At 50.8% G+C, this 21,517-nt stretch overlaps 1 pseudogene; it reads left to right on the top strand.

Annotated features, from left to right (window-relative positions):
- Nucleotides 1–14,739: 14,739 nt before the first annotated feature.
- Nucleotides 14,740–14,847, top strand: LOC130320332 (U2 spliceosomal RNA; annotated as a pseudogene).
- The last annotated feature ends 6,670 nt before the right edge of the window (nt 14,848–21,517 follow it).

The raw sequence follows: 21,517 nt of genomic DNA, 5'->3' as shown, positions 1-21,517 counted from the left end.
AAGCGTGCGAGCCAGATATGCTAACGAGCAAGCCAGATAAGAGAGCGAGCCAGACAAGAGAGCAAGCGAGCGAGCCAGATATGAGAGTAGGCGAACCAGCCAGATATGAGAGCGAGCGAGCCAGATATGAGAGTGAGCAAGACAAGAGAGAAAGCGAGCTAGCCAAATATGAGAGCAAGTGAGCGTGCCAGACAAGAGAGCGAGCGAGCCAGATATGCGAGCGAGCCAGAGAAGAGAGCGAGCCAGACAAGAGAGCAAGCGAGCGAGCCAGATAGGAGAAAAAGCGAGCGAGCCAGATATGAGAGCAAGCGAGCGAGACAGACAAGAGAGCAAGCGAGGGAGCCAGATATCAGAGCAAGCTAGCAAGCCAGATATGAGAGCGAGCCAGATAAGAGAGCGAGCCAGACAAGAGAGCAAGCGAGCGAGCCAAATATGAGAGCAAGCGAGCCAGCTAGATGTGAGAGCGAGCGAGCCAGATATGTGAGCGAGCCAGATAAGAGAGCGAGCCAGACAAGAGAGCAAACGAGCTAGCCAGATATGAGAGCAAGCAAGCGAGCCAGATATGAGAGCGAGCGAGCCAGATAAGAGAGCAAGCCAGACAAAAGAGCAAGCGTGCAAGCCAGATATGCTAGCGAGCGAGCCAGCTAAGAGAGTGAGCCAGACAAGAGAGCAAGCGAGCGAGCCAGATATGAGAGCAAGCGAGCGAGCCAGATGTGAGAGCGAGACAGATAAGAGAGCAAGCCAGACAAGAGAGCAAGCGTGCGAGCCAGATATGCTAGCGAGCAAGCCAGATAAGAGAGTGAGCCAGACAAGAGAGCAAGCAAGCGAGCCAGATATGAGAGCAAGCGAACCAGCCAGATATGAGAGCGAGCGAGCCAGATATGAGAGCGAGCAAGACAAGAGAGAAAGCGAGCTAGCCAAATATGAGAGCAAGCGAGCGAGCCAGATTTGAGAGCGAGCGAGCCAGATATGCGAGCGAGCCAGATAAGAGAGCGAGCCAGATAAGAGAGCGAGCCAGACAAGAGAGCAAGCGAGCGAGCCAGATATGAGAAAAAGCGAGCGAGCCAGATATGGGAGCAAGCGAGCAAGCCAGATATGAGAGCAAGCGAGCGAGCCAGATTTGAGAGCGAGCGAGCCAGATATGCGAGCGAGCCAGATAAGAGAGTGAGCCAGACAAGAGAGCAAGCGAGCGAGCCAGATATGAGAGTAAGCGAGCGAGCCAGATATGAGAGCAAGCGAGCAAGCCAGATATGAGAGCGAGCGAGCCAGACATGAGAGCGAGCGAGCCAGATATGCGAGCGAGCGAGCCAGATAAGAGAGCGAGCCAGACAAGAGAGCAAGCGAGCGAGCCAGATATGAGAGCGAGCTAGCAAGGCAGATATAAGAGCGAGCCAGATAAGAGAGCGAGCCAGACAAGAGAGCAAGCGAGCCAGATATGAGAGCAAGCGAGCCAGCTAGATGTGAGAGCGAGCGAGCCAGATATGCGAGAGAGCCAGATAAGAGAGCGAGCCAGACAAGAGAGCAAGCGAGCGAGCAAGATATGAGAGCAAGCGAGCGAGCCGGATATGAGAGCAAGCGAGCAAGCCAGATATGAGAGCAAGCGAGCGAGCCAGATTTGAGAGCGAGCGAGCCAGATATGCGAGCGAGCAAATAAGAGAGCGAGCCAGACAAGAGAGCAAGCGAGCGAGCCAGATATGAGAGCAAGCGAGCGAGCCAGATGTGAGAGCGAGCGAGCCAGATATGCGAGCAAGCCAAATAAGAGAGCGAACCAGACAAGAGAGCAAGCGAGCGAGCCAGATATGAGAGCAAGCGAGCTAGACAGATATGAGAGCAAGCGAGCGAGCCAGATATGAGAGCGAGCTAGCCAAATATGCGAGCGAGCCACATAAGATATGCGAGTGAGCCAGGCAAAAGAGAAAACGAGCTAGCCAGATATGAGAACAAGCGAGCAAACCAGATGTGAGAGCAAGCGAGCCAGATATGCGAGCGAGCCAGATATGCGAGCGAGCCAGATAAGAGAGCGAGCCAGACAAGAGAGCAAGCGAGCGAGCCAGATATGAGAGCAGGCGAGCGAGCCAGATATGAGTGCAAGCGAGCAAGCCAGATATGAGAGCGAGCCAGATAAGAGAGCGAACCAGACAAGAGAGCAAGCGAGCGAGACAGATATGTGAGCGAGCGATCCAGATATGAGAGCGAGCGAGCCAGACATGAGAGCAAGCGAGCGAGACAGATATGAGAGCGAGCTAGCCAGATATGCAAGCGAGCGAGCCAGATAAGAGAGCGAGCCAGACAAGAGTGCAAGCGAGCGAGCTAGTTATGAGAGCAAGCGAGTGAGCCAGATATGCGAGCGAGCCATTTAAGAGAGCGAGCCAGACAAGAGAGCAATCGAGCGAGCCAGATATGAGAGCAAGTGAGCGAACCAGATCTGAGAGCGAGCGAGCCAGACATGAGAGCAAGCGAGCGAGCCAGATATGAGAGCGAGCGAGCCAGACATGAGAGCAAGCGAGCGAGCCAGATATGAGAGTGAGCGAGCCAGACATGAGCCCAAGCGAGCGAGCCAGATATGAGAGCGAGCGAGCCAGACATGAGAGCAAGCGAGCGAGCCAGATATGAGAGCGAGCGAGCCAGATAAGAGAACAAGCCAGACAAGAGAGAAAGCGAGCGAGCCAGATATGCTAGTGAGCAAGCCAGATAAGAGAGCGAGCCAGATATGAGAGCAAGCGAGCGAGCCAGATGTGAGAGCAAGCGAGTGAGCCAGATGTGAGAGCAAGCGAGCAATTCAGATATGAGAGCGAGACAGATAAGAGAGCGAGCAAGACAAGAGAGCAAGCGAGCGAGCGAGCCAGATATGAGAGCAAGCGAGTGAGCCAGATGTGAGAGCAAGTGAGCAAGTCAGATATGAGAGCGAGACAGATAAGAGAGCGAACCAGACAAGAGAGCAAGCGAGCGAGCCAGATATGAGAGCGAGCGAGCCAGACATGAGAGCAAGCGAGCGAGCCAGATATGAGAGCGAGCGAGCCAGGCATGAGAGTAAGTGAGCAAGCCAGATATGAGAGCGAGCGAGCAAGATATGAGAGCGAGCGAGCCAGATATGCGAGCGAGCCATAAAAGAGAGCGAGACAGACAAGAGAGCAAGCGAGCGAGCCAGATATGAGAGCAAGCTAGCAAGCCAGATATGAGACCGAGCCAGTTAAGAGAGCGAACCAACCAGACAAGAGAGCAAGCGAGCGAGCAAGATAAGAGAGCGAGCGAGCCAGACATGAGAGCAAGCGAGTGATCCAGATATGAGAGCGAGCGAGGCAGACATGAGAGCAAGCGAGCGAGCCAGATATGAGAGCGAGCGAGCCAGATAAGAGAGCAAGCCACACAAGAGAGCAAGCGAGCCAGATATGAGAGCAAGCGAGCGAGCCAGATGTGAGAGCGAGACAGACAAGAGAGCGAGTCAGACAAGAGAGCAAGCGAGCGAGCCAGATATGAGAACAAGAGAGCGAGCCAGATGTGAGAGCTAGCGAGCAAGATATGCGAGCCAGCCAGATAAGAGAGCGAGCCAGACAAGAGCGCAAGCGAGCCAGATATGAGAGCAAACGAGCGAGCCAGATGTGAGAGCGAGCTTGCCAGATAGAAGAGCGAGCCAGATAGAAGAGCGAGCCAGACAAGAGAGCAAGCGAGTGAGCCAGATATGAGAGCAAGCGAGCGAGCCAGATATGAGAGCAAGCGAGCAAGCCAGATATGAGAGCGAGCCAGATAAGAGAGCGAACCAAACAAGAGAGCAAGCGAGCGAGCCAGATATGAGAGCGAGCGAGCAAGCCAGATATGAGAGCGAGCCAGATAAGAGAGCGAACCAAACAAGAGAGCAAGCTAGCAAGCCAGATGTGAGAGCGAGCGAGCCAGATATGCGAGCGAGCCAGATAAGAGAGCGAGCCAGACAAGGAAGCAAGCGAGCGAGCCAGATATGAGAGCAAGCGAGCAATCCAGATATGAGAGCGAGCGAGCCAGACATGAGAGCGAGCGAGCCAGATATGAGAGCAAGCGAGCGAGCCAGATATGAGAGCGAGCCAGATATGAGAGCGAGCGAGCCAGATTTGTGAGCGAGCGAGCCAGATATGAGAGCGAGCGAGACGTGAGAGCAAGCGAGCGAGACATGAGAGCATGCGAGCGAGCCAGATATGAAAGCGAGCGAGCCAGATATGCGTGCGAGCAAGCCAGATATGCGAGCGAGCGAGCCAAGTATGAGCGTGAGCGAGTCTGTGGAGGAGCATTGCTCGGGGCAACGGATCGAGATTTTTTTCCTGGAAAAAGGACATCGGCAGGCCGTTGCTGGGGGCAACCGACGTGGGCCACAACCGGTGGTCGCCAGAATGAAGCCGAGGTCCCGTGAGTTGTTGGTGGGCGGAATCCCACTGTGGGTGAACTTGGATTGTTGCCAGACTGTATCTCGGATTATGCCAGAAATAATTCCATTTGTGAAGTCCCGCCCGGCGCCCAGTAAGACTGTTCAAATTACCTTTGATACATGTTTTGGTAAGCCATATGATGGAGGTATGTGCGGAACTTACAGTGGAAATTGCACTGGGCAGAGACTTTCCATATTTCTGGCAGCTGTGGGATGCTGAGAGTGCACCTCAGAGTTCACGCACAAAGGTTCCGTAAGTAGTGAGGACTGGGGGGGTCTCTACTGGACTGTGTGAATGGTGCTGTATATTGTGAACCCATGCAGGCTGATAATGTTTTTCTTGAAGCACTTATGTTAATGTGTTCCGATGTAAAGAGTACTGTCGCCACCTCGCACAGGACAAAAGAAAACCTTTGTGAGCTGGAAATAGAAGGTAAAAAGATGATGGTTTTGTTAGATCCAAAATTTGTAATAACTCTGGTAAAGACCAGCGGCAGAAAGCCAGACCCTGCTGTAGTGTATATACAAGCCGGTATCTGGGGTTATAAAACAGTTAATGTGTGTATTTCTACTCCCTATGGTACCATAAGTCATAAGGTTGCAATTGAGCCTACCTAAGAGTATGAAGCAGTGCTGGGGAAGGATTTTCCATTTTTTCCGCAGCTGTGGGAAGATAGTCAGGTGACTAGAGCAGGAACACCTGATAGGCTCACAACACTTGATTTACACCACATAGCAGGGGACAGTAACTCCACAGAGGCTGAGGACGGGGAGTGTCAGCAGACCCTAGGTATATCTCAGGTGGGAGTGTGCCAGACCACTAGGGGAGCTGAAGAACAGTCCGCGAGTCAAGATAAAGAGGTGACTGGAAAAGAAGCTACAGAGATGGCTGTGGAGAAACCAAAACTCCGGAAAAGAGTACCGGTGGAGCTGGGGGGCTGCACTTACGGTCACAGACAGAGTCCTAAGGGGAAAAAGATGTGGTGTCTGAACTAGAGAGAGGTCGTAACCAGGAAGGTCGAACCACTGGACCACATATTGTTGCAGACCCAGGAGCCCTACTAGTTTTTTCCAGGCCATGAAGAGACTGTGACAAGACAAAAGAAAAGTCAAGGCCAAGGAGCCAAGAGACAGTTCAGAGGAACTGTTTGGGAATCACCCGGATTCGCTGGTGCCCAGAGTCATTGAACAAACTTACCACAAAGGGATTGCCAGTCCGACGGGAGTGTTTAGCAAGAGTCTCCTGAGTTGCCAACGTGGTGGGAGAGGAAGAGGGCCAGGTGTCAGTGGCACCTGTTGTTGATGATAATAATGAGGCACAAGTGGCCACAACCCCGAAAAAGGGGGAGACTTCATCTAGAGATGGAGAAGAGCTGGGTCGAGTGTCTGACAGAGGACCAGAGGATGTCTCAAGGTCTAACAGCGAGAGTGAGGAGACCGCTGTCAGTAAAAGGTCTCGGAAAAGACGAGCTGGCCTTGAAAAAAAACTGGAGCAGATCCAGAATCTGGAAGAAACCCTGCAGATGGTTTCTGTGAAGTTGATGGAAAAAGAAAAAGAGGTACATTGCTTGACAGAGAAGGAAAAATCACTTGCTGACTTTAAGAAAGAGCAAGAAGCGAGGCTTCAGCTGGAAAAAGTCATGGATCACCACAGAAGTGAGTTTGTGGCTCTGCAGGATGAACTGTCCCTCTCCCAGGGTCTTGTGACCAGCAAGGAGAGTGAAGTGGAGAGTCTGGCCAAGCGGATGTCATTCCAGGAAGAAGAAGTGAGTCTTCTACATGGTGCATATCAGGCTCTGTGGAGTGATCACAAGGCTAGGCTGGTAGCCATGAAAAAAATAGAAAAAACGAAGAATGAAATGAAGATGGAAGTTGAGGCTCTTGCCAGCAATCTGGAGAAAGTCTCTAAAGCTAAGAGACAACTTGAGGAGGAAGTCAAGGCGAAGAATGCCCTTGCACATGCTCTTCAATCTGCTCGTCATGACAATGACTTGCTCCGTGAGCAGTATGAGGAGGCCCTGAAACAAGTTGAGACTCTGAAACATGAAAACAAGAACTTGCAACAGGAGATCTCAGATCTATCTGAACAGATTGGTGAGAGTGGAAAATGTATCAATGAGTTAGAGAAAACCAAGAAACAGTTGCTGGGCAGTGAGAAGATGAACTCTGCTAAACTCAAGAGTGAGCAGCTGAAATATATAAAGCTGGAAGATGACATGAAGATCTTAAAAGAGAGCCTGGAAATGCAGAACGAAATGCGCAGAAGGTCCCACGTAGCTGCCTTGGTTTTGCTGGGAGCGCCACTCTACGAGCAGGTGGCTGTTCTGGCGGACAATGAACAGTTGAGGAAACAATTGCTGTCTTCGGAAGATACTGTCAGGGACTTGAGAGAGTTACTTGACAGTGAGAGGATGAAGTCCGCTAAGCTCCAGTGTAAGCAGCGAAAATGTGAGAAAAAGGAAGAGGACCAGGAAGTCCTAAAAGAGAGCAGAGACCAAGCTATGGGGGAATTGGCTCAAGAAAGGCTTCTGGGGCAGAAGTTACGGGATACAGGGATGCTTTCTCTGAAGCCTGGTAAAAAGTCCTCTAATGCTAAGATTGAGGTGAAGCCCTGTAAGAAGTCCCCTGAAGCTAGGACTGAGCAGAAACCTGGTGTGAAATCCTCTGAAGTGGAGACTAAGGAGGAGTCAGGCGGGAAATCCTCTGAACCTGAGCAGACCAAAAATTCTGAAGGTAATGCTGAGACAGAGAAATCTTCTGAAGCAGAAGCTAAACCAGAGTCAACCTCAAAAGCTATGAGTAAAGAGAATGGCACAACTGAAGCTACAGGTGAAGAGAAGAGTAAGCCTGAAGAAGTTGCAGAGAAGAGCCAAACAGTAGGAGAAGCTGATTCTAGACAAGAATCTGAAGGAGCCAAAGACTCTGAAGCCAAACATGAGGAAGCTGGTGCCACTGAAGAGAAAGCTGGAAGGGATGAGGTGAAACCATGTGAGAAATGCACTGAAGTCAAAACTGTGGTGAAACCAGGTGGGAAGTACTCTATAGTTGAAACTGAGATGGACCCGTGTCAGAGGTCCTCTGAAGCTACAGAGAACAAGACAGTGGTTGGTGAAGCCACTGAGACCGAAAGATTCTCTGAAGCAGAGGCAGAGGTCTGGCAAGCCAGAAGAAGACAAAGGTTAGAAGCATCGGTCCTCTCTCTCCTTAATTTCAAGAACCCTGCCCACACCAGGGTGAAGAACCTAGTACTGGAGAGGTGTGACCGAGAGACTTGCAATTGGTGGCTGGTAAAAATCCGGAAAAAAAAAGTCAAGGACTTCAGAGACTGAGGGACAAAAGTTGACCAAGGAAAAGAAAAGGAAGTTGGACTCTGCCTTTTGAATTAAAGAGCTCCTTCCCGGTGGTCTGAGCAGAGGGGAGGGGGGGGGGGATTTGTGGCAGTGTGGCAAGGGAAAGGCTGTATTTCCCTCGCTAACTCTGGAGCATGCTCCACCTGTGGACTGATTAATGAGGTATCAGGAAGGGGAAGTGTGTGTAAAAGAAAAGGAATCAGAATAGTTGGGGCTCTCCCTTGGAAACAGTATGCTGGCTGTTAGAGGGGGAGACACACAGACCCTGTTTAGGTAACACGTAGAAGGCGCTACGAGTGGTCCAAGAAGTGGTGTGAACTGTGAGTAACAGGTTGCAGGAGACACATGTTTAACTGGCTGAGGGAAGCTCACCAGTTCGTAGTCAGGGCATGCTGACATGTGTAGTCAGTGACCAGACTGTCTAGGACTTTATTTTGTTCCTGTCTATGTTTTGTTTTACCTGCAACCTGTGGAAATAAATCTGGCGAGGAGCCAGACTTGTATGCGGAACTGTGGTCTCTGGTGTTATTGTGAGGAACGTGTCACGTGGCAAGTGACCAGGACGATCCCAGAGCTAATCCCCAAGGAGGAATCATCACAATATCTATATATATATATATATATATATATATATATATATATATATATATAGAGAGAGAGAGAGAGAGAGAGAGAGAGAGAGAGAGAGAGAGATAGATAGATACACATATGTGTCACGATTCGGCTGGCAGGAGGTGGATCCTCTGTGCCAGAGAGGGATTGGCGTGGACCGTGCTGGTGGACCGGTTCTAAGTTGCTACTGGTATTCACCAGAGCCCGCCGCAAAGCGGGATGGTCTTGCAGCGGCGGTAGCAACCAGGTCGTATCCACCAGCAACGGCTCAACCTCTCTGACTGCTGAAGATAGGCGCGGTACAAGGGAGTAGACAAGAGCAAGGTCGGACGTAGCAGAAGGTCGGGGCAGGCAGCAAGGATCGTAGTCAGGGGCAACGGCAGGAGGTCTGGAACACAGGCTAGGAACACACAAGGAAACGCTTTCACTGGCACAAAGGCAACAAGATCCGGCGAGGGAGTGCAGGGGAAGTGAGGTATAAATAGGGAGTGCACAGGTGAACACACTAATTAAGCCAACTGCGCCAATCAGTGGCGCAGTGGCCCTTTAAATCGCAGAGACCCGGCGCACGCGCGCCCTAAGGAGCGGGGCCGCGCGCGCCGGGACAAGACCGACGGAGAGCGAATCAGGTACGGGAGCCGGGGTGCGCATCGCGAGCGGGCGCCTCCCGCATCGCGAATCGCATCCCGGCTGGGAGAGGTATCGCAGCACACCCGGTCAGCAGGTCTGACCGGGGCGCTGCAATTGCGAGGATGTTGCGAGCGCTCCGGGGAGGAGCGGGGACCCGGAGCGCTCGGCGTAACAGTACCCCCCCTTGGGTCTCCCCCTCTTCTTGGAGCCTGAGAACCTGAGGACCAGACTTTTGTCTAGGATGTTGTCCTCAGATTCCCAAGATCTCTCTTCTGGACCACAGCCTTCCCAATCCACCCAAAAAATTTTTTTCCCTCTGACCGTCTTGGAGGCCAGTATCTCCTTCACGGAGAAGACGTCAGAAGAACCGGAAACAGGAGTGGGAGAAACAAGTTTGGGAGAGAAACGGTTGATGATGAGTGGTTTAAGGAGAGAGACATGGAAGGCATTGGGAATACGAAGAGAAGGAGGAAGAAGGAGTTTGTAAGAGACAGGATTAATCTGGCACAAGACTTTGAAAGGACCAAGATAGCCATACCTTGTCTCCGGGAGCAAAAATGGGGGGAGTTCTTCTTTACTTATCGGCAAACCTTTTCATGCGGAATGAAGCCTGTAAAAGAGAATTTTGGGTCTCTTTCCATATGGTGGAAAGATCACGAGTCACTTCATCCACAGCGGGCAAACCAGAGGGCAAGGGAGTAGGGAGGGGGGGAAGAGGGTGACGGCCGTACACCACAAAAAATGGGGACTTAGCAGAAGATTCAGAGACTCTGAAGTTGTATGAGAATTCGGCCCATGGTAGAAGGTCTGCCCAGTCATCCTGGCGGGAGGAAACAAAATGCCGTAAATAGTCACCCAGGACCTGGTTAATTCTTTCTACTTGCCCATTGGATTGGGGATGATAAGAAGAAGAGAAGTTTAATTTAATCTTGAGCTGTTTACAGAGGGCCCTCCAGAATTTAGACACGAATTGGACGCCTCTATCCGAGACGATCTGCGTGGGCAAACCGTGAAGACGAAAAATGTGTACAAAAAATTTTTTGCCAACTGAGGCGCTGAAGGAAGACCAGGAAGAGGAATAAAATGTGCCATCTTGGAAAATCGATCAACGACCACCCAAACAACAGTGTTGCCACGGGATGGGGGTAAGTCTGTAATAAAGTCCATACCAATCAGTGACCAAGGCTGTTCGGGGACAGGCAGAGGATGAAGGAGACCAGCAGGCTTCTGGCGAGGAGTCTTATCCCGGGCACAGACAGTACAGGCCCGCACAAAATCAACAACATCCGTCTCCAGAGTCGGCCACCAATAGAAACGAGAGATGAGTTGCAAGGACTTTTTGATGCCCGCATGGCCTGCGAGGTGGGAGGAGTGTCCCCATTTGAGAATCCCGAGACGTTGGCGTGGAGAAACTAAGGTCTTCCCTGGAGGAGTTTGCCTGATGGAGGCTGGAGAAGTGGAGATCAGACAGTCAGGAGGAATGATGTGTTGCGGAGAGACCTCTACTTCCGAGGCATCCGAGGAACGAGAGAGGGCATCGGCCCTAATGTTCTTGTCGGCAGGGCGAAAATGAATTTCAAAGTTAAAACGGGCAAAGAACAACGACCACCTGGCCTGGTGAGGGTTCAGCCGTTGGGCAGACTGGAGATAGGAGAGATTCTTGTGATCGGTGTAAATGATAACTGGAAATTTTGATCCCTCCAGCAGATGCCTCCATTCCTCAAGCGCCAATTTAATGGCCAGTAGTTCTCGATCCCCGATGGAGTAGTTTCTCTCCGCCGGAGAGAAGGTCCTAGAAAAAAAACCCACAAGTAACAGCATGCCCGGAAGAATTTTTTTGTAGAAGGACCGCTCCAGCTCCCACTGAGGAGGCATCTACCTCCAATAGGAAGGGTTTAGATGGGTCAGGTCTGGAGAGCACGGGAGCAGAAGAAAAGGCAGACTTGAGCCGTTTAAATGCGTCTTCCGCTTGGGGAGACCAGGACTTGGGATTGGCATTTTTCTTGGTTAAAGCCACGATAGGAGCCACAATAGTGGAAAAGTGTGGAATAAATTGTCTGTAATAATTGGCGAACCCCAAAAAACGTTGGATAGCACGGAGTCCGGAGGGGCGTGGCCAATCTAAGACGGCAGAGAGTTTATCTGGGTCCATTTGTAATCCCTGGCCAGAGACCAAGTATCCTAGGAAAGGAAGAGATTGACATTCAAACAGACATTTCTCCATTTTGGCATAAAGTTGATTGTCTCGAAGTCTCTGAAGAACCATGCGGACATGCTGGCGGTGTTCTTCTAAGTTGGCAGAAAAAATCAGAATATCGTCCAGATAAACAACAACACAGGAATATAAGAGATCACGAAAAATTTCATTAACAAAGTCTTGGAAGACGGCAGGGGCGTTGCACAGGCCAAAGGGCATGACCAGATACTCAAAGTGTCCATCTCTGGTGTTAAATGCAGTCTTCCATTCGTTCCCCTCCCTGATGCGGATGAGATTATAAGCACCTCTTAAGTCCAGTTTGGTAAAGATGTGGGCACCTTGAAGGCGATCAAAGAGTTCTGAGATAAGAGGTAGGGGGTAGCGGTTCTTTACCGTGATTTTATTAAGTCCGCGGTAATCAATGCAAGGACGTAGGGAGCCATCTTTTTTGGACACAAAAAAAAAATCCAGCTCCGGCAGGAGAGGAGGATTTGCGGATAAACCCCTTTTTTAAATTTTCCTGGATGTATTCAGACATAGCAAGAGTCTCTGGAGCGGACAGAGGATAAATTCTGCCCCGGGGTGGAGTAGTACCCGGGAGGAGGTCAATAGGACAGTCATAAGGCCTGTGAGGAGGTAAAGTCTCAGCTTGCTTTTTGCAAAACACGTCAGCATAGTCCATATAAGCCTTAGGAAGACCGGTTACAGGGGGAACCACAGGGTCACGGCAGGGAGTACTGGGAACCGGTTTAAGACAGTCTTTGAAACAAGAAGTACCCCAGCTCTTGATTTCTCCTGTGGACCAATCAAGGGTTGGGGAATGGCGTTGAAGCCACGGTAATCCAAGAAGAATTTCGGAAGTGCAATTGGAGAGGACCAAAAACTAAATTTTTTCGTGATGAGGTCCGATGCACATTAGGAGGGGTTCCGTGCGGTAACGCACGGTACAGTCCAATCTTTCATTGTTAACACAATTGATGTAGAGGGGTCTGGCGAGACTGGTCACCGGGATGTTGAACCTGTTGATGAGAGAGGCCAAAATAAAATTTCCTGCAGATCCGGAATCCAAGAAGGCCATAGTAGAGAAGGAGAAGGTAGAGGAAGATATCCGCACAGGCACAGTAAGGCGTGGAGAAGCAGAGTTGACATCAAGAACTGTCTCACCTTTGTGCGGAGTCAGCGTACGTCTTTCCAGGCGGGGAGGACGGATAGGACAATCCTTCAGGAAGTGTTCGGTACCGGCACAGTACAGGCACAGATTCTCCATGCGGCGTCGTGTCCTCTCTTGAGGTGTCAAGCGAGACCGGTCAACTTGCATAGCCTCCACGGCGGGAGGCACAGGAACGGATTGCAGAGGACCAGAGGAGAGAGGAGCCGGGGAGAAAAAACGCCTTGTGCGAACAAAGTCCATATCCTGGCGGAGCTCCTGACGCCTTTCAGAAAAACGCATGTCAATGCGGGTGGCCAGATGAATAAGTTCATGCAGGTTAGCAGGAATTTCTCGTGCGGCCAGAACATCTTTAATGTTGCTGGATAGGCCTTTTTTAAAGGTCGCGCAGAGGGCCTCATTATTCCAGGATAATTCGGAGGCAAGGGTACGGAATTGGATGGCGTACTCGCCAACAGAAGAATTACCCTGGACCAGGTTCAGCAGGGCAGTCTCAGCAGAAGAGGCTCGGGCAGGTTCCTCAAAGACACTTCGAATCTCCGTGAAGAAGGAGTGTACAGAGGCAGTGACGGGGTCATTGCGGTCCCAGAGCGGTGTGGCCCATGACAGAGCTTTCCCAGACAGAAGGCTGACTACGAAAGCCACCTTAGACCTTTCAGTAGGAAACTGGTCCGACATCATCTCCAAGTGCAGGGAACATTGCGAAAGAAAGCCACGGCAAAACTTAGAGTCCCCATCAAATTTATCCGGCAAGGATAGTCGTAGGCCGGAAGCGGCCACTCGCTGCGGAGGAGGTGCAGGAGCTGGCGGAGGAGATGATTGCTGAAGCTGTGGTAGTAGCTGCTGTAGCATCACGGTCAGTTGAGACAGCTGGTGGCCTTGTTGCGCTATCTGTTGCGACTGCTGGGCGACCACCGTGGTGAGGTCGGCGACAACTGGCAGTGGAACTTCAGCGGGATCCATGGCCGAATCTACTGTCACGATTCGGCTGGCAGGAGGTGGATCCTCTGTGCCAGAGAGGGATTGGCGTGGACCGTGCTGGTGGACCGGTTCTAAGTTGCTACTGGTATTCACCAGAGCCCGCCGCAAAGCGGGATGGTCTTGCAGCGGCGGTAGCAACCAGGTCGTATCCACCAGCAACGGCTCAACCTCTCTGACTGCTGAAGATAGGCGCGGTACAAGGGAGTAGACAAGAGCAAGGTCGGACGTAGCAGAAGGTCGGGGCAGGCAGCAAGGATCGTAGTCAGGGGCAACGGCAGGAGGTCTGGAACACAGGCTAGGAACACACAAGGAAACGCTTTCACTGGCACAATGGCAACAAGATCCGGCGAGGGAGTGCAGGGGAAGTGAGGTATAAATAGGGAGTGCACAGGTGAACACACTAATTAAGCCAACTGCGCCAATCAGTGGCGCAGTGGCCCTTTAAATCGCAGAGACCCGGCGCGCGCGCCCTAAGGAGCGGGGCCGTGCGCGCCGGGACAAGACCGACGGAGAGCGAGTCAGGTACGGGAGCCGGGGTGCGCATCGCGAGCGGGCGCCTCCCGCATCGCGAATCGCATACCGGCTGGGAGAGGTATCGCAGCGCACCCGGTCAGCAGGTCTGACCGGGGTGCTGCAATTGCGAGGATGTTGCGAGCGCTCCGGGGAGGAGCGGGGACCCGGAGCGCTCGGCGTAACAATATGTGTGTATTGCTGGAGTTGCAAACATGGGTGCACTTGACAAACTCAGCTCGGCTATTCCCCATTGAAAGATTGTTGCACCCAGGACCCTTAGCACTGGGATATGCTACTCAATACCACTGGCATGGCCAGGTGTAAACAACATCTGACCTTTGTTGTGTATGTAACCATGGAGATTGTGATGTCGCCTAGGCCCACCAAAGAACAGCCTTGTCAGAAGCCGCACTTCCATGAGTAGAAGCAGCAGCACCATAGGTTGTCAAATAAGCTGGATTTAACCAAGACAAGTGAGTCCAATAGGATGCAGGTATGTCCTCTATCCTTACAGCTTCCCGTGGCTGTTGGTTTTATACCGTTTGGGGACAGCCAAGGAGGAGTCAGCAGGCAACACATGTAAGTGTGTGCTTGTGTGTGTGTGTGTGTGTTTCCTATGCAGATCCTAAACCCAGTATCACATGCAAGTAGGAGGCGAAAGAAAGGTTCCTGCCAAAGCCAGGTTATGGATTGCATTTAAAAATGCTCCATCAGAGTGAAATGGACTCCCATCTTCCTGCTTAGCAATAATGATAATGATATGGGTTTAATGTCTGCTGTGTGTACTGGTGGGTGACTGCCACCCAGCCAGGGTGTGTATGGGAGGCTGCCAGCCAGCCTCCCTTCCTACAAGTAGTGATGGTGCATGTGAAGGGGTTCCTCCCCTTTGACAGTTATCACTTCTCGTCCTTCTTTTTGGCTGAGATCAAATGTGGTGTCTGTTTTTATCAGTTTAATATCTGATATGTCCCCTATCTGGTAGCATATATTAAGTGCACCACCAGGTTTCAGTGTTGGAAAGAAAGATTACCTGTTTATTTGCTGCTGCAGCTGCTTGCTGGCTAGTCCAGTGGGCCCTTACTGCAGGCAAAAGACAATAGGTTGTGCCGCTTGTGTCTGGCCCCTGTTGGAGCGACCAGGCACAGGACTGCTGCTGCTGCTGAATGTCCTCTTTAATTGAATAAGCTCAGCAACCTGCACACCTGTGCAGGTTGGACATGACATGATAGGTAGCTGTCTTTCAGGTAGTGGGAGCTGAATCTTGTTAATTGACATGGGGGTGTCATTGCTGTTGAGTGACCATGCATTGGTACTGTGGTATTGGAATAATAAAAACAAATGTTGCCAGCCAGCCATCCATTGCAATAATGGATAGGACATCAGCTATGAGGCATTTGTTTGTACAAACTGCTGCTCACAACTAATGTTGCAATATAGTGTCTCCATCTGCTGGTGGTATTGAATAAGCAATAGTGCAATGATAGGGTCTGAAAAAGAAGAAAAATAAGAAGCAGCAGCATAGGAAAAAAGGAGGAAAGAAGGAAAACATGGAGAGAAGAAAAAAAAGAAGGTAGAAAAAGGTGAAAACATGTTTAAAAAAGTATTTCCATCTCTATCTCTCTCTATATATATATTTAAAAGAAATATATATATATATATATATATATATATATACAGAGAGAGAGAGAGAGATAAATATATATAGAGATAGATAGATACACATACATACATACATACATACATGCATATGTGTGTATTGTTGGAGTTGCAAATGTGTATGTAACCATGGAGATTGTAATGTCGCCTAGGACCACCAAAGAACAGCCTTGTCAGAAGCAGCACTTCCATGAGCAGAAGCAGCAGCACCATAGGTTGTCAAATAAGCTGGATTTAACCAAGACAAGTGAGTCCAATAGGATGCAGGTATGTCCTCTATCCTTACAACTTCCCGTGGCTTTTGGTTTTATACCGTTTGGGGACAGCCAAGGAGGCGTCAGAAGGCAACAAAGGTAAGTTTGTGCTTGTGTGTGTTTCCTATGCAGATCCTAAACCCAGTATCAAATGCAAGTAGGAGGAGTAAGAAGGGTTCCTGCCAAAGCCAGGTTATGGATTGCATTTAAAAATGGTCCATCAGAGTGAAATGGACTCCCATCTTCCTGCTTAGCAATAATGATATGGGTTTAGGGTCTGCTGTGTGTACTGGTGGGTTACTGCCACCCAGCCAGAGTCAAGGCTGGACTGGGATACCGGGAAAATCCCCGGTGGGCCGATCACCTTGACTGCCAAATGGCCGGTGCATTGCCGTAGAACGAGATTTGCCATAGAATGAGATGGTCCGCCTCCATCACATCCTATTGGCTCACTCTTGTCACGTGACATATTTAAACGTCACGCATCGATGCGCACAGCAGTGTCAGTTTGGCTATCACAGGGAGAGGATCTCCTCTCCCTGTGATAGCTAAAGCTGCACGGAGCGCTCATGGCCTCTGTGGCCCGACAGAAGTTCACACATGTACGCAGCTGATACGGCTGGCTCATATACACTTACTCTATTATTACATGTACTGTTGATCCACAGCGCTATCGGGATCCCGATGCCCGATGGCGCTGTCATCAGTGTGCGTCCCCGCTAGCGCCCCATGCCCGCAGCTCTACTCCCCGTCCCATTAACGCTCAGGGAGCGGGGAACAGAAAGTAGAGCATCGGGCGCAGGTAAAGTAGTACTGCGCATGTGCAGCACTACGCGAATAACTTAACCTGCGCCCGATGCTCTACTTTCTGTTCCCCGTCCCCCTTAGCTCTACTCCCCGTCCCTTTGACGCTCAGGGAGCGGGGAACAGAAAGTAGAGCATCGGGCGCAGGTTAAGTTATTCGCGTAGTGCTGCACATGCGCAGTACTACTTTACCTGCGCCCGATGCTCTACTTTCTGTTCCCCGCTCCCTGAGCGTTAATGGGACGGGGAGTAGAGCTGCGGGCGTGGGGCGCTAGCGGGGACGCACACTGATGACAGCGCCATCGGGCATCGGGATCCCGATAGCGCTGTGGATCAACAGTACATGTAATAATAGAGTAAATGTATATGAGCCAGCCGTATGAGCTGCGTACATGTGTGAACTTCTGTCGGCCCACAGGGGCCATGAGAGCTCCGTACAGCTTCAGCTATCACAGGGTGAGGAGATCCTCTCCCTGTGATAGCCAAACTGACACTACTGTGCGCATGGATGCGTGACGTTTAAATATGTCACGTGACAAGAGTGAGCCAATAGGATGTGATGGAGGCGGACCATCTCATTCTATGGCAAATCTCATTCCACGGCAATGCACCGGGCCAAGAAGTCTTCTTTAACATGGTGCGGCCGGTGCATTGCCATAGAATGAGATGGTCCGCCTCCATCACATCCTATTGGCTCACTCTTGTCACATGACATATTTAAACGTCACACATCGATGCGCACAGCAGTGTCAGTTTGGCTATCACAGGGAGAGGATCTCCTCTCCCTGTGATAGCTGAAGCTGCACGGAGCTCTCATGGCCTCTGTGGCCCGACAGAAGCTCACACATTTACGCAGCTCATACGGCTGGCTCATATACATTTACTGTTGATCCACAGCGCTATCGGGATCCCGAAGCCCGAAGGCGCTGTCATCAGTGTGCGTCCCCGCGAGCGCCCCACGCCCGCAGCTCTACTCCCCGTCCCGTTGACGCTCAGGGAGCGGGGAACAGAAAGTAGAGCATCGGGCGCAGGTTAAGTTATTCGCGTAGTGCTGCACATGCGCAGTACTACTTTACTGCGCCTCTGTGGGCCGACAGAAGTTCACACATGTACGCAGCTCATACGGCTGGCTCATATACATTTACTCTATTATTACATGTACTGTTGATCCACAGCGCTATCGGGATCCCGATGCCCGATGGCGCTGTCATCAGTGTACGTCCCCGCGAGCGCCCCACGCCCGCAGCTCTACTCCCCGTCCTCCGACCCCCCGCAGCTGTACTCCCCGTCCCCCGCAGCTGTACTCCCCGCCCCCCGCAGCTCTACTCCCCGTCCCCCGCAGCTCTTCTCCCCGTCCCCCGCATCTCTACACCCCGTCCCCCGCATCTCTACTCCCCGTCCCCTGCATCTCTACTCCCCGTCCCCCGCAGCTCTACTCCCCGTCCCCCGCAGCTCTTCTCCCCGTCCCCCGCATCTCTACACCCCGTCCCCCGCATCTCTACTCCCCGTCCCCCGCAGCTCTACTCCCCGTCCCCCGCAGCTCTACTCCCCGTCCCCCGCAGCTCTTCTCCCCGTCCTACGCAGCTCTACACCCCGTCCCCCGCAGCTCTACTCCCCGTCCCCTGTGAACGCTCAGGGAGCGATCCACAGCGCTATGGGGATTCCTACGCCCGATGGCGCTGTCATCAGTGTGCGTCCCCACGAGCGCCCCACGCCCGCAGCTCTACTCCCCGTCCCCCGCAGCTCTACTCCCCGTCCCGTTAACGCTCAGGGAGCGGGGAACAGAAAATAGAGCATCGGGCGCAGGTAAAGTAGTACTGCGCATGCGCAGCACTACGCGAATTACTTGACCTGCGCCTGATTCTCTACTTTCTGTTCCCCGCTCCCTGAGCGTTAACGGGACGGGGAGTAGAGCTGCGGGGGGCGGAGGACGGGGAGTAGAGCTGCGGGCGTGGAGCGCTCGCGGGGACGCACACTGATGACAGCGCTGTGGATCAACAGTAAATGTATATGAGGCAGCCGTATGAGCTACGTACATGTGTGAACTTCTGGCGGGCCACAGAGGCCATGAGAGCTCCGTACAGCTTCAGCTATCACAGGGTGAGGAGATCCTCTCCCTGTCATAGCCAAACTGACACTACTGTGCGCATCGATGCGTGACGTTTAAATATGTCACGTGACAAGAGTGAGCCAATAGGATGTGATGGAGGCGGACCATCTCATTCTATGGCAAATCTCATTCCACGGCAATGCACCGGCCCCTGACAGTGGTTGTCGCACGGCCGGCCGCAAGACTGGCCGTGCCGGAAGCAATGAGGCTTCCTGGGCTGACTGCAGCAGGCTGGCCAACTGACAGCAGAGGTGGCTCTAGCATAATAGGCCACCGCCTCAGTTCTCGCGTTAATGGGGGGCCTCGCTCAGGGACCCGACTAGCGCAAGTTGCTCCTCACTCTCCGGAAGACCGCCGGGATTGAAGTTTAATACAGCAGTTCCGGTTCCATCCTGCCTGCCGGTGGCGAGCCCCAGCGCTGCGCCCGACCAGCCCCTGCTGATCCTCTGCCACTTTAAGAGAAAGGGCTGCTGGGGCTGGTCGCCTGCTATAGAAACAGCTGCTGATCGGAGAAAGGGCTGCTGAAAGACCTCCTGAACCCCGCCCCCCCCCCCCCCCCCCCAAAAAAAAAAAACCTCAGAGAGAAAACAGACGAACTGTGCAGCAGGAACAGGGGCCCAGCGTGAAAGGGGGCCCGCTGCCCTCTCCAGGTCCGGCCCCAGAGGCGAGCATTAGGCCACATACCACCGCATACTCCCCGACCACAGCAAGTTTGACAGCACCCGGATGGATGCTGCGTTCAACCACCCCTTGCAGGCGGCCCAGTGACGTCTCTAGGGGGGGGGGGGCCACGGCCCCCCCTACATCATGATTGCCCCCCCCCCACATCATGATTGCCCCCCCCTTGTGCCCCCCCTAGCAGCAGTAGGTCACTAGCAGCTCTCATGGCCCTCAGGGGGGTACAGCTAGTTCACCAGTAAGGGGCCCGAGCCCCCGCTGCACCCCCCGCCCCCCGGAGCCATTTACTCCGGCATCCTTTTATTTAATAAATCTTCAGCCAGCAGCCCTGTCACCACGCAGGGGCCGCGCTATGCAGACTGGGAAGAGCAGACAGGAAGCTCCTCCCCCTCTCTCACTCCCCTGTATGCTGCTGCTGGACCTTGTGGAGCAGGCCTGCTGTGTGTATACAGGCCCGGACACCACCAGTATGGAAGACTTACCTGCCCAGTGCCCACTGCTGATGCTGCCCTTTTAAAGTAAGTAACTTGCTTGGGGGAGAGGGGGAAAGTTGTAGTTCGGGAGACAGTGGGAGGTAGTTCAGTGTTTCCCAACCAGGGGGCCTCCAGCTGTTGCAAAACTACAACTCCCAGCATTGCTTTGGCTTTATGAGCATACTGGGAGTTGTAGTTTTGCAACAGCTGGAGGCCCCCATGTTGGGGAACACTGATCTATCTATCTATCAATCAATCTCCTATCTATCTATCTATCTATCTATCTATCTCATATCTATCCATCCATCTATCTATATCCATCTATTTATGCATCTATCTAATATCTATCTATCAATCTCCTATCTATCTATCTATCTATCTCATATCTATCCATCCATCTATCTATATCCATCTATTTATGCATCTATCTATCTTTCTCATATCTATCTATCTCTCATCTATCTATCTCATATCTATCTATCTAACTCAGATAGATGAGAGATAGATAGACGAGAGATAGCTAGATAGATATGAGAGATAGAAAGATAAATAGATGATATATAGATAGAGAGATGATATATAGAAAGATACATACAGTAAATAGATGGATAGATAGATGATAGACCGATAGATAGATGATAGATAGATATGATATAGACAGATAGATAGGAGATAGATGGATATGATATAGATAGATGGATATGATATAGATACATTTATATGATATAGATAGATAGGAGAAAGATAGATAGATCAGTTTCCCAACCAGGGGGCCTCCAGCTGTTGCAAAACTACAACTCCCAGCATTCCTTTGGCTTTATGAGCATACTGGGAGTTGTGGTTTTGCAACAGCTGGAGGCCCTCCTAGTTGGGAAACACTGATCTATCAATCATCTATCTATCTATCTATCTATCCATCTATCTCCTATCTATCTATCTCATATCTATCTATCTATATCATATCTATCTCGTGTATATATATATATATATATATGAATATATATATATATATATATATATATATATCCATCTATCTATTTATGTATCTATCTATCTATCTCATATCTATCTATCTATATCATATCTATCTATCTATCTTTCTATTTATCTATCTATCTATCTCATATATATCTCAGATAGATGAGAGATAGATGAAAGATAGATATGAGAGATAGATAGATAGATGATATATAGATAGATAGATACATAAATAGATGGATATATAGATAGATATGAGATAGATAGATAAATAGATGATAGATAGATAGATAGATGATAGATATATATGATATAGATAGATATGAGATAGATAGATACATAGGAGATAGATGGATATGATAGATATAGATTGATATGATATAGATAGAATATAGAAATATAGATAGATAAAGAACAATATGATGCAGCACGCCACAAGTTTGCAGAAAATGGTGGTTTATTCCATCATGTGCATGGACTATGGACTATGCACATGATGGAATAAACCACCATTTTCTGAAAACTTGTGGCGTGTTGCATCATATTGTTCTTTGTCTGGATTGAGGAACCAGTGGACCCAGGTTCCAAGTATGCGGGCACCCCGACTTCCCTCTAATTTCTGGATTTTGGTTGTGCCGTTTTTATTTGTTTTAGATAGATAGCTAGAAAGAAATAGTATCTATCATCTATCTATCCATCTATCTATCTATCTCATATCTA

Source organism: Hyla sarda, unplaced genomic scaffold (assembly GCF_029499605.1).
Source record: "Hyla sarda isolate aHylSar1 unplaced genomic scaffold, aHylSar1.hap1 scaffold_22, whole genome shotgun sequence".
Taxonomy (NCBI): Eukaryota; Metazoa; Chordata; class Amphibia; order Anura; family Hylidae; genus Hyla; species Hyla sarda.
Note: the sequence above shows the minus strand (reverse complement) of the source record. Positions and strands in the feature narration are given on the sequence as shown.